General features: G+C 41.3%; 1 non-coding gene across 1 annotated transcript; it reads right to left on the bottom strand.

Annotated features, from left to right (window-relative positions):
- Positions 1-2601: 2601 nt before the first annotated feature.
- Positions 2602-2708, bottom strand: LOC120070388 (small nucleolar RNA R71). The gene has a single exon (XR_005479883.1). It is a non-coding gene; the product is annotated as a small nucleolar RNA R71 (small nucleolar RNA).
- Positions 2709-12666: the final 9958 nt, after the last annotated feature.

Below are 12666 nucleotides of genomic sequence, written 5' to 3'. Positions count from 1 at the left end.
TTGACAGCAGGCGGGAAAAATTTCTTCATAAACCACTCAACCAACTGGTCCCATGAATTGATTTCATTCGGCTCTAATGAATGAGCCCACCTCTTTGCCTCATCCCAAAGTGTATATGGGAAGAGATATAATCTAATTCCTTCCGGAGTAACGCCAGGAATGGAGAATGTATTGCACATTTCAACAAAGCTGATCAAGTGAGCATGCGGGTCTTCTCCTTATAGACCTCCAAACTGCCCTACATTCTGGATCATTTGTAGCATGACCAGCTTTATTTCGAATCTTTCATTCTCCTCCACTGTGGGTCTTGCAATTCCGGGCGAGAAGTCATATAAATTGGGTGCCGCATAGTTCCTTGATAACGGGCAGAAATGCACGTTATCATAGTGCTAAGTTCTTAAACAATGCTGGCTTGCGTTGATAGAACATGTTAAATTGTGTCTATTAAGCATCAATTTCATAATACTGCGGTCGCATGCGTTCGTCGCATAAAAATAGTTGATTTTTGTATTTTTGTGCAGAAAATGCGATGATGCAAGGAGGAAATCATTAGTCGAGCGCAGCATTACTGCAAGGCTTTGTGGTGATCTCATTCGCAAACATTTGCTCAAGAAGGATTGTCGTAACTTGGTTGGCGCAACATGATGGGTGCATCTGGGTGAAAGGCTAATTAATCGCGATGGGATAGAAAGATGATGACAGTCGAATCCGAATTAAGTTGACAGCTGCTAACGATAACAAGTACATTCAACTTTTCGGTGACAAATATTTGGCGCATCAATCAGGATTAAAGCCATCCCATCTGTACAATCATGAGAGAGAAGTCTTTGTTCACCCTGGATGTTCTATAAATACCAAAGGCATCCTTCAGAAAAGGGATTCACCATTCCACCAATTCAGAAGTTTGTTCATAGTTTTCCTTATTCTTAGATTTTCTTTTATCTCAAGGCGGACGCGAGAGAGGAAGGTTGTTCTGATAGATCGTTCTGATAAGCTTGGGAGAGCACCAGAAGCTTCAAGGACAGAGAGAGGGTCGACGCCTGTGGAAGCAGGAACATTTTTGGAACCGAATAGAGATTTACAGTGTAAAAGCCTCGATCAGCAAGGAATTGCTACAGGCTCTCTACCTTTAACTTCCATTATATTTTGTACTCCACTCATTTATCGAAATGGAATCCACTTCTCTATATTTGTTCACTTTCTGTTATTTACGCATGAGTAGCTAAATTAGTTGAATGTGTTGATAAGCATTTAGCTAGCACAACTAGGAAATCTTCATGCTATGCGATGATCTTGTATTATGTATGCTTCATTCATCCATTAGAGATACTCGGGAGGGTAGTCTAAGGAAAGGATCTAGGCTTGTGAAGGTCAGATTAGAATCTAGGCACGGGAGAGTAAGATTAGAACGTATAATCAAGAGATAGAAGCTTAGGAATAAGCACTATTTGTTACCAATGCATCGCATGCATTCTAGAGATAGGATATAATTGTATGCGGTCACCTTACTTTTATGCATTTTGCATCATCGCATAGGATAAGAGTAGAGACTTAGGGATAAGCTCTATGGACACTTTTGCATTCAACACATGCATCCTAGACTTAGGAGCATCACATTTGCATTGGAAACTGACTTGCTGTGCATGGTTGTAGCATGATCGCATAGTCTAATGCATTTCCAAGTAACGCTAGCTAAAGATCTTCTCAACTCATTCATCGCATACTTAATGCATCAATCACACAACTGACTTTTCTTAAATCCGCCATATTTGTTTATTTTCTCATTAACGAAATCAACAACAAACCCCATTTATTTATTTGGTTACCGAAAAGTCTCCCTAAAAATTACCAACACAACCTATTTTCACAAGTCCCTGAGTTCGACCTTGGACTTACCAAGAAACTCAATGGAATTTACACTTGGATTCCGCTGAGGAAATTTGAGTGCACAACGCAATTTCATCAACGCATATCTTCCATAATATCACTTCATAAAAATCAAGCATCAAGTTTTTGGTGCCGTTGTCGGGGACTTCGACAAAATAGTGTGCTAACGGTAATTTTGCAGACTCTCAATCTCTAGCGAATTACGACCCAAAGATTGAGAGGACATTCAGACAGAGATTAAGAGACTACCAACAACAAGAGAGAATACCAAGAATGGCAGAACAACCGGAAGCAAGGGCCGCTAATGTGAACAATATAATGACCAACCCCATCCTTCTAGCAAATGACCGCAATAGACCCATTTGGAACTATACGTCACCCAAACTCTATGATTTCTCGCTAGGAATCATGAGGCCAGCGTTAGATGGATCGAGGTTTGAAATGAAGCCGGTAATGTTGTAGATGATCCAGGTTGCTGGACAGTTTGGAGGAAGGCGTGGCGAAGACCCGCACCTCCGGAGCTTCATAGAGATCTGCAACATTTTTGTGTTCCCGAATATCTCTACCTAGGAAGTTCGACTAACTCTGTTTTCATTTTCTTTGTGTGATCAAGCGAGGAAATGGGCATATTCTCTCGAACCGGGGGAGATAAATTCGTGGGAACAGGTGGTGGAAAAGTTTATGAAGAAGTATTTTCCATCAACTGAGAATGCTAGGAGAAGGAAATTAATAACAAATTTTGAACAAGAAGATGACGAATCGCTCAGTGATGCCTGGGCGAGGTTTAAGCGGCTGGTAAGAGACTGTCCGCATAATGGCTTACCAGACTGTCTTCAGATGAAGATCTTTTACCAAGGATTGAATCCCTTTTCGCAGACCGCTGCCAATGCGGCAGCCGCTAGTGGTCTGCTCGACAAAAAATATGAGGAGGCAAAGAGTATACTTGATCACATTTCCAAAAATCACGAGGATTGGAGGGAAAGCGATAAGAGATTAAGAATTAAAGATAATGACGCAAAAAACGGGGCCATCGCCTCCCTGCAAAATCAAATGACTGCGATGATGAGTTTGATACAAGGCATCGCAATTAATAACACGGGAGCAAAGAAAGGGCAGGTCAACACAATCATTCAAATGATCGCAAGTTGTGTCATTTGCGAAGATGCTCACTGATGGAAGAATGCCCAACAAACTCGCAGTCGGTATGCTTCATGAGAAATAATCCCTATTCCGATACATATAACCTTGGGTGGCGAAACCACCCAAATTTTGCGTGGAAAAATCAACAACAAAGCTTTCAACCTGTGGCACAAAAAGGAGGGCCACCCGGATTTTTTCCGCAAAACAACAGTCCAGTGCATAGCAAAGCTAGTAGCTCATAAACACCGCAATCTTCGTCCTTAGAGAGCTTGTTGAAGCAATACATTGAGAAAAACGAATCGGTGCTTCAGAATCAAGCTACATCCATTAGAAATCTCGAAACTCAAATGGGACAAATTGCGGGCGAGCTGAAAAATAGACCGTAAGGAGCGTTGCCGAGCTCAACTGAGCTCCCTCGCAATGCTGGGGGTAACGGGAAGGAACAATGCTTAGCAGTCTCCTTGCTAAGTGACAACATGACTGTGAAAGTAGGGGAGAAGCTCATTGCGACCAACTTGAATGTGGTGACAATTGAAGATCCGTTGACCTATAGTCTGGAGAAGCTTGAGAAAATAGACCCTGAAGTTGCGTCCACCCTTAAGGCTCTAGATCTTGAGACAAAAGAAGTCCAACCACCAGTAGCTCCAAAAAGATTTAAAGAGGAACAAAATGATGAAGAAAAGATCACAATAGTGACCGCAACGCAAAATGTTATGATCCCACCGAAAAGGGGCGACCTAGGAATCTTTACGATACCATGTTCCATTGGAGAGGTCTATAGTGGCCAAGCACTATGTGATCTTGGGGCAAGTATAAACATAATACCATGTTGAATGCCGGCACACTCACGCCCACAAAGAAAACTCTCCTGCTCACTAATAGATCTTGAATACACCCTAAAGGAGAGTTGAAAAATGCTACAATTTCAATTGATAAATTCATCTTGCCAGCAGACTTCCTCATTTTGGATTATAAAACTGATGAAGATGCGCCCATCATATTGGGACGACCACTCCTTTCGACTGGACATGCTCAAATTGATGTGTGCAAGGGGGAGATTGTAATGAATATTCATGGGGAAAAGCTACGGATTAAGGTAGTAAAGATCCCAGAGGACAAAGAAAAGAGGGAAAAGCCACCATAGACATGAACAACCCAACTTGGAATAAGTAGTCCCTGAGTACTATATAACTCAACCTCATCAGGGACGTAACTCTTTTGAATATCCTTTTTCTTACATTAATACTTCATGAACTTTCAGCATCTTAATTTTGTCTATTATCGCATATCTTTTTCTTTGCATTCTACAAAGCAAAAAAAATTTGGGGGGGGGGGGGGGGGGAGATTGCGATAACGACTTTTGTTTTGTTTAAAATAATTTGACCCTTTCTCTGTTTTTTCTGCAACGATCGAGGCGCTGGATTACAGAGATGTTACATGGAGAAGCCACTTATCTTACTCTGTCACTGCAACCCAAAGAAGAGAGATCGTCGCAAAGATAGATGCGTCAATACACAATGTGGGCAACAACGCAAATTTGGGGGTGTATTCTTCCTTATCTTTATTTCAAATTTTGCGCTATCGCATCGCATGTTAGTTTTTAAAAGTTTTATCACTGCATCCTCTTTGATTACCGCAATCATTTGACATAGATAAATTTAGTAAATCGCCGCATGCTGTTTCTTTGCCAAGTATGATTTCAATGATGAAGAACATGTTTCTATTTCTTTCGTATATACTAGAGTCATCTTAACTTTAAGATAGTCACCTCATAAAATATTTCTAGAAGTTAGGGGTTTGCTAGCTTTCTTTCAAACTCTCTTTACGAAGCTTTCCACGAACATCACATGACTTATCTCAATATTTTGGCAATGATGATATTGCCGCATTTTAAATTTGGGAGTGAGGTATTTATTTTCGACCTTGCTATTTTGGAAAAAAAAATGTTTTGGGAATAACAACTCCACTGTCAACGCAATGGGAAACCCATGTTGATAAGAGTTAAGTTATGAAAGGCACTTACCCGTAGTTGGATGTCTGCATGACACATGTGGGGGCAAGCCAAAATGAAAGTAAGTCACCAGGATCAACACATAAATAAATGACCGCAACACTGCTACCAAGAAGGTATGAGTTTAGTTTAAGAAAGAGCACATTGCTTGTAGTTGGATGCCCGCATGATACACGTGGGGGCAAGCCAAAACGAAGGCAAGGCACTTGGATTAGCGCAAGGTCAGAAAAAAAAAATAACAATGTCAAGAAATATGCAAGGATAAAACCATTTGACACCCTGGTGAAAAAAAAATTCTTTGAAATAAATCATCCGATGTTCCGGAAGTTAGTTAAGTATTTTTGAAGGTTAAGCTTGCGATCCCTAGGTCTTAGAAATATTTTGAGAGGAGAATTATACAAGACATAAGGAAATTTTGGTATATAAAAATTGAATGAAGTATCCTTGAGAAATCTAGGAAAACAACATTGCGGTCGACTTGCTAAAGGAAATCTTTAGCTTATGCTTGAGGACAAGCATTATTTAAATTTGGGGGTGTGATAATGGGCAGAAATGCATGTTATCATAGTGCTAAGTTCTTAAACAATGCTGGCTTGCGTTGATAGAACATGTTAAATTGCGTCCATTAAGCATAAATTTCATAATATTGTGGTCGCATACGTTCGTCGCATAGGAACAGTTGATTTTTGTATTTTTGTGCAGAATATGCGATGATGCAAGGTGGAAATTGCGATCATAGGAAATCATTGATCAAGCACAGCATTACCACAGGGCTTTGCGGTGATTGCGTTTGCAAACATTTGATCAAGAAGGATTGCCGCAACTTGGTCGGCACAACATGATGGGTCATAACTTGTAAAAATATAAGTTATTTATGCCACCTTATCTAGATATTGTGGTCAAAAGTTAGTAAATATGCACCTATTGTATGAAAATGAGCCTAGTATTGCAATAATTATAAATATTTGCGATTGCACCCACTAACACCAAAAAGATGGAAGACAAGCCGAACTTTACTCTGTTTTGCAGGAGACCAAGTCACTGTTTGCGCTTAAGGCTCACGAGAGACTAATCAACGCATCTCTGTCACATTGCGCCCGTTAATCAACAATGAAGAGACGATTACCGCAATGACGACGCAATGCGTCAGTAGATCCGAGAGCTGTGTTTCAACCGCATGCGGTAATAAAAACAAACACCGCATGCGAACCTATAATCGAAAGGTGCAGCTGAACAATGAAAGAGCGGAGGATTGAGACACGTGTACAACTAACGGTTGTACAGAATTGACGGTCTGATTGCATAACAGAAGAAATAATACCCCTCAATCTTTGGAATTCCTATAACCACAAGTGGGGACCACAAGGATGAGTCAAAGATCTGCACCTATAAATACCCCATTGATTTCAGAGAAAAATATGCTACTTGATACGGGGCTAAGTGCTGCTAAATTGTAGAGAGAAGGCTGAGCTAAGTGCTTAAGAGACAAAATCCGGGAAGAAGACGAGATAAGGCCATCAGATCCAACCTGCCAAATACCCTAACGGAAGCTTTGTGCAAAGATCCTTGCTACCGGTAGAGCAAACCTGAGAGGAAAGCTCTTCCTACCATCAAATCCATCCTATCTGGCAAGCAGATCTCCATCGAATCTGTGTCAAGACATTGGCACTATTTGTATCTGTTCTATCTCTTTCCTTCATTGTGTAATCCATGTTTTCTTTATCTCTTCATTCACACACCATGTATCAAACGCTTAGTAGAAATATTAAATGTTTCGATAAATTCCATTTACCATTTTTTGTCTATTTCCGTTCTCCCACCAATCACTTTCTCCATGATATCTTCGTAATCCTCTGATGAGCAATATGAATCACTAAGAACTTAATCTATATTAAAGATATAAAATACGTTTAGATAAAGCATGCTAGACGGCATCTTCACCTATGAGAGCAGAAGTGAAGGTGTCATTTTTATCTATCGAGAGAAGGTCAGGAGAATGCGTTAACTAAAGTGAGTAGTACTTCCAAACACGGAAGCAACCTTGCCTTCATTACGTTAGTCTCTGTTTCACCACAGACATGTGGGAGCGCGGCCGATCACTGAGAGGTGTACGCCAAGAGAAGAGTGGAACAATATTTGTACCTTCAATCCAATTAAGAACTTGCGCTATTTATATTCTTTGTCTTTTTCTTTCTATTCTGTTCATAAGACTTGTCACCGCATCCCATGTCTTTGCATGACTTTCACAGCCAGCCTTACTCCCAGCATCTTGTACATGTAGTCTGTATCTTGTATCATCTAGTTTAGGTTTACTGTTTTTTTATGTTTTTATCGCATCTTTACTGTTTTCCTTTATTTTATTGAAATTTATATACTTGTACAAACACACTTTTAAAGATTGAAAACCTGGTCGCATGTATCATGAACGTACTGCAATAACCTAAACCAGTCCCCATGTTCGATCTCGGATCACATCGAGAAACTTGTAGTGGAATTACACTTGGTTCCGTTGTAAGGAAACTTGTGACAACGCATGGCATACTACAAGAACATCCATAATTAACGCATAATTAGACATAGTATCATATCATTGTGAACAATTCATATCATCCATCCAAATGTGTTACAAGTTTATGGCGCCGTTGCTGAGGACTATGGTTAACGGTTAGTGTTGAATAATTTTATGTTATGTGCAGGACAGATCTCTTTGTACTGACTATTCAACGCGCAGAGTAGTCTAACGACTTATGAGTGCTAGAGTGATCTGGTAATTCTAGGCGGACCCAGAGATCAAGTGTATTCTTCATGCAGAGTTTATCAAGGCTAAATTAATTGGTGAAGAAGTATGGATGATGAGAATGTGGCACCTGTTGGAAACTAGAGGGGAGATTTGCCAATGCAAGATCCCATTTTTCTTGCTGCTGATCAAAACATCCCTATGAGGGAATATGCGGCGCCAGATTTCTATAACTTTTCACCAGGAATTTCAAGACCAATAGTTGAGGGGAATGCAAGCTTTGAAATAAAACCTATCATGCTTCAATTGATTCAGAATGTGGGATAATTCGATGGATTACAGGGAGAAGACCCACACGCACATTTGACAAATTTTGTAGACATGTATAGTGCATTCTCTGTGCCTGGTGTAACTCAAGAAAGTCTTAAACTATACCTATTCCTGTACACATTGCGGGAAGAAGCAAAGAGGTGAGCTCAAGCATTAGAACCAGGCGAAATTAATGGATGTGAGCAGTTGGTTGATAGGTTCATGAACAGATTCCTCCCTCCGTTTGTCAACGCAAGGAGGTGGAGGTAGGTTTTGAATTTCGAACAAAAGGGTTATGAAACCTTGAGCACCGCCTGGGTGCAATTCCAGCAGTTAGTGAGGGACTGTCCACATATCGGGATTCCTGACAGTATTTTGATGGAAACCTTTTACAATGGCCTCGACCAATCAACGCAAGCAGTTGTCAATGCCTCCGCAAAAGGAGGATTAATGAATAAGTCATATACGGAAGCGAAGAACATATTGGATCGCATCTCGCGACATTCTGACGAATGGATTGATACCATGCTTGAGATAAGAGGTCAGGAGCAAGAAAGAGTAGAAAGGGCCGATGTGCCAATGGACACAATGAGCGCATTGGTCGAACAAATGACCACAATGACCTCGCTTCTCCAGACGGTGGCTAATCAGCAGAGAACTCACTCCCAAGGAACAGCGCGGGTTAATGCGGTGACTCATGAGTTCACAATGGATTGCACTCAATGGAGAGAGGTACATCCGGTAGATGTCTGCCTATGGAATCAACAACCCGTATATGCTATGTATGATAAATCATGGGGCAACAACCACAACCTTGGTTGGGGGGGGTCACCAAATTTTTGGCTTGGATGAGAATTTCAATCAGGAGGGCCATAGTTTCTATCGATTTAGTTATCAAGAGGATCGAGGCAACCCTCTGGTCTTCACTAATCCGGACTGCAGCCCAAGTAATTCTCAAGGTACGCCACCCTGTGACCAACTGTTCGCATATGATACCTCTTTCAGTACCTCGTCTCTGGAGACATCATTAAAACATTATATTGAAAAGAGCGAGGCAATGAGACAATCGCAATCTAACTCTCTCAAAGAATTAGAAGATCAGATAGATCAGCTTACGAGGGAATTAAAGAAGAAAACGCCTGGTATGCAGCATGGAAGCTCGGGAGTGTCGGGGCCAAGAGGTAAAGAACAATGTCATGTAGTGACATTGCGGAGTGGCAGAACGACAACCCCTATTATTCCAGAAGTACCAGATGTGGTAACAAAAGTACCAGAAAATTTGACTATTGATGATGACCAGTTACTTAATAACGGAAGCAGCCCCAATTCAGAAGTAAGACCATCTATAAAAGATGAAGCTCCTCAAGACATGAATTCTCAATTAACGTAACCTCCAACCAATGACACACAGCAAGCACAGGACCTCACCAAGCAACAAAGTGAGCAAGAAACACGGCGGGATCCTCCACCTTTCCCATCTAGGCTGAAAAAGAAAGATGATAGCAAGTAGTTTCAGAGGTTTCTGGACGTTCTTTGCCAGCTACACATTAATATCCCCTTGATAGAAGCATTAGAGCAGATGTCGAGTTATGTGAAATTTCTCAAGGATATTCTCGCCAACAAGAGAAAGATTAGAGAAAATGAAACAGTTGCACTAATATATGAGTGTAGTGCTCTGTTTCAAAACAATCTCCCTACTAAAATGAAGGACCCTGGGACTTTAAAATTTCCCTGCACCATGGGGAGAAGATGGTCGGGAACGCGATGTGTGATTTAGGGGCAAGCATAAATTTGATGCCCTTGTCAATTTTTAAGAACCTGGACATCGGCGAAGCAAGGCCAACCACGATCACATTACAACTAGCCGATAGATCAATAAAGCTTTCGGAGGGCAAGATAGAAGATGTTCTCGTGCAAACAAGTTTATCTTCCCAACATATTTTGTCATATTGGATTATGAGGCCAATAGAGAGATTCCTATCATCCTGGGATGCCCATTTCTCGCCACAGAGTGAGCATTAATCAATGTGCAGAAAGGAGAATTGACCATCCGAGTCGATGATCAAGAAGTAAAATTCAACGTACTCAATGCGTTGAAGTACCCAGGAGATATAGAGAACTGTCAATATATCGAGGAGCTGCAGGGAGAACAGTGGCACGAACCCTTGAAGGAAATGGAGGAGGAAGATTTTGAAGTCGGCACAATGTTGAAGGAGGACTGTGCCGCAATTCATACAGAATCTAATTTTGAATCGCTCAATTTATCTGAACGGACATCGCAGCGTATTAAGCCATCTTTAGAAGAGCCACCTGTGTTAGAGTTAAAGTCGTTGCCAGTACACCTAAAGTATGCTTACTTAGGAAGTAACGACTCGTTACCGGTTATCATTTCGGCATCACTGAGTAAGGAGAAAGAAGATGCTCTCATACAGATCCTAAGAGATAATGCAAAAGCATTACGATGAACCTTGGCAGACATTCGAGGAATCAGTCCCTCGTATTGTATGCACAAGATCCGCCTGGAAGAAGGAAAGAATGGATCAGTAGAAAGGCAACACCACTTGAACTCTGCCCTGAAGGAGGTTGTAAAGAAGGAAATAATAAGTGGCTAGATGCAAGTATCATCTACCGATATCTGATATCAGTTGGGTGAGCCCAGTGCAATGTGTTCCAAAAAAAGGGGGGATGATAGTCATCACTAATGACAAGAATGAATTGGTTCCCACAAGGACAACTACGGGGTGGAGAATCTGCATGGATTATTGCAAGCTGAATTTGGTCACTAAAAAGGACCACTTTCCACTCCCGTTCATTGATCAGATGTTAGACAGACTTGTGGGGAATGAATTTTTCTGCTTTCTTGATGGTTATTCAGGGTATAACCAAATAGAAATTGCGTCGGAGGACCAAGACAAGACAACCTTCACGTGCCCATTTGGTACGTTTGCATTCCGACGCATGCCATTTGGACTCTGTAATGCACCAGTCACTTTTCAACGATGCATGATGGCAATATTCTCAGATTACTTGGAGGAGTCAGTCGAGGTATTCATGGATTATTTCTCAGTCTTCGACAGTAATTATGACTCCTGTTTGTCTAACCTTGAAAAAGTTTTGAAGAGATGCGTGGCAACAAATCTTGTTTTGAACTGGGAAAAATGCTACTTTATGGTGGAAGAAAGAATAGTTCTGGGTCACAAAATCTCCAAGGCAAGATTGGAAGTTGACCAGGCAAAAATCGACGCAATTTCCAAATTACCCCCACCTGTGAACGTAAAAACACTTAGGAGATTTTTGGTACATGCGGGGTTTTATAAAAGATTTATTCGCAACTTGTCTCAGATTACAAGACCCCTAAGTGCACTTCTTGAAGCTGACCGCGAGTATAATTTTGATGACGCCTGCACCAAAGCATTTAACACATTGAAAGATGCACTCATCTCCGCACCCATTTTGATTGCGCCCGATTGGACGCAACCATTCGCCCTGATGTGCGATGCCAGCGGATATGCTGTGGGCGCAGTTTTGAGTCAGTGCAAGGTTAAGGTGTTGCATCCTATTTATTATGCGAGCAAAACACTGAACGACGTGCAGGAGAACTATACGACCACAGAAAAGGAAATGCTCACAGTGGTGTTTGCACTGGAGAAGTTCTGACAGTACTTAATAGAACAAACGTGGTGGTGTATACGGATAATTCTGCGATTAAGTATTTAATGACGAAGAAGGATGCAAAATCGAGGCTGATATGGTGGGTGTTGCTCCTGCAAGAGTTCGACCTAGAAATCAAAGACCGGAAGGGCACCGAGAACCAAGTCGCAGATCGTTTGTCAAAATTGGAAAACTGCGAGGTTCAAGGGACACAAAAAGATATTGAGGAAAGATTCCCCGATGAGCTGCTGATGGCAATAGACATTAATGTTCCCTGGTATGCGAACATAGTAAACTTCATATTTTGCGGTCAACTACCAGATGATTATACATACCAGCAGAAGAAGAAGCTAAGACATGATGCCAAATTTTATTTCTGGGACGATCCCTTCCTATATCGATAATGACCTAATCATATAATACGTCGATGTGTTCCTGAGCATGAAGCCAAGCACATTTTAGAGCTCTATCATGAGTCCCCATATGGAGGACATTTTGGGGGGCAAAGGACCGCAGCAAAAGTCTTACAGTGCAGCTACTTTTGGCCAACACTGTTTAAGGATGCCCATGCCCATGTTATGCAATGCGACAGGTGTAAAAGGACAGGGAATATGTCTAAAAGAAATGAAATGCCATTGACATCAATCTTAGAAGTTGAATTATTTGATGTTTGGGGAATTGACTTCATGGGCCCATTTCCACCATCAGAAGGTCATCAATATATTCATCAATATGGTCATCAGAAGGTTGATTATGTATCGAAATGGGTTGAGGTCATCGCATGTACCAAGAATGACACGGTCATTGTGGCAAAGTTTCTAAAGAAGAACATTTTTGCTCGATATGGGATGCCTCGGGTCTTAATCAGCGATGAGGACTCTCACTTTATCGACCGCATAATTACCAACCTGTTGACTAAATTCAATGTCAA

Source organism: Benincasa hispida, chromosome 1 (genome assembly GCF_027475165.1).
Source record: "Benincasa hispida cultivar pf3 chromosome 1, pf3_genome.v1.1, whole genome shotgun sequence".
NCBI classification, from domain to species: domain Eukaryota; kingdom Viridiplantae; phylum Streptophyta; class Magnoliopsida; order Cucurbitales; family Cucurbitaceae; genus Benincasa; species Benincasa hispida.
The sequence above is the reverse complement of the archived record's forward strand: the minus strand, read 5'-3'. Positions and strand labels throughout refer to the sequence as shown.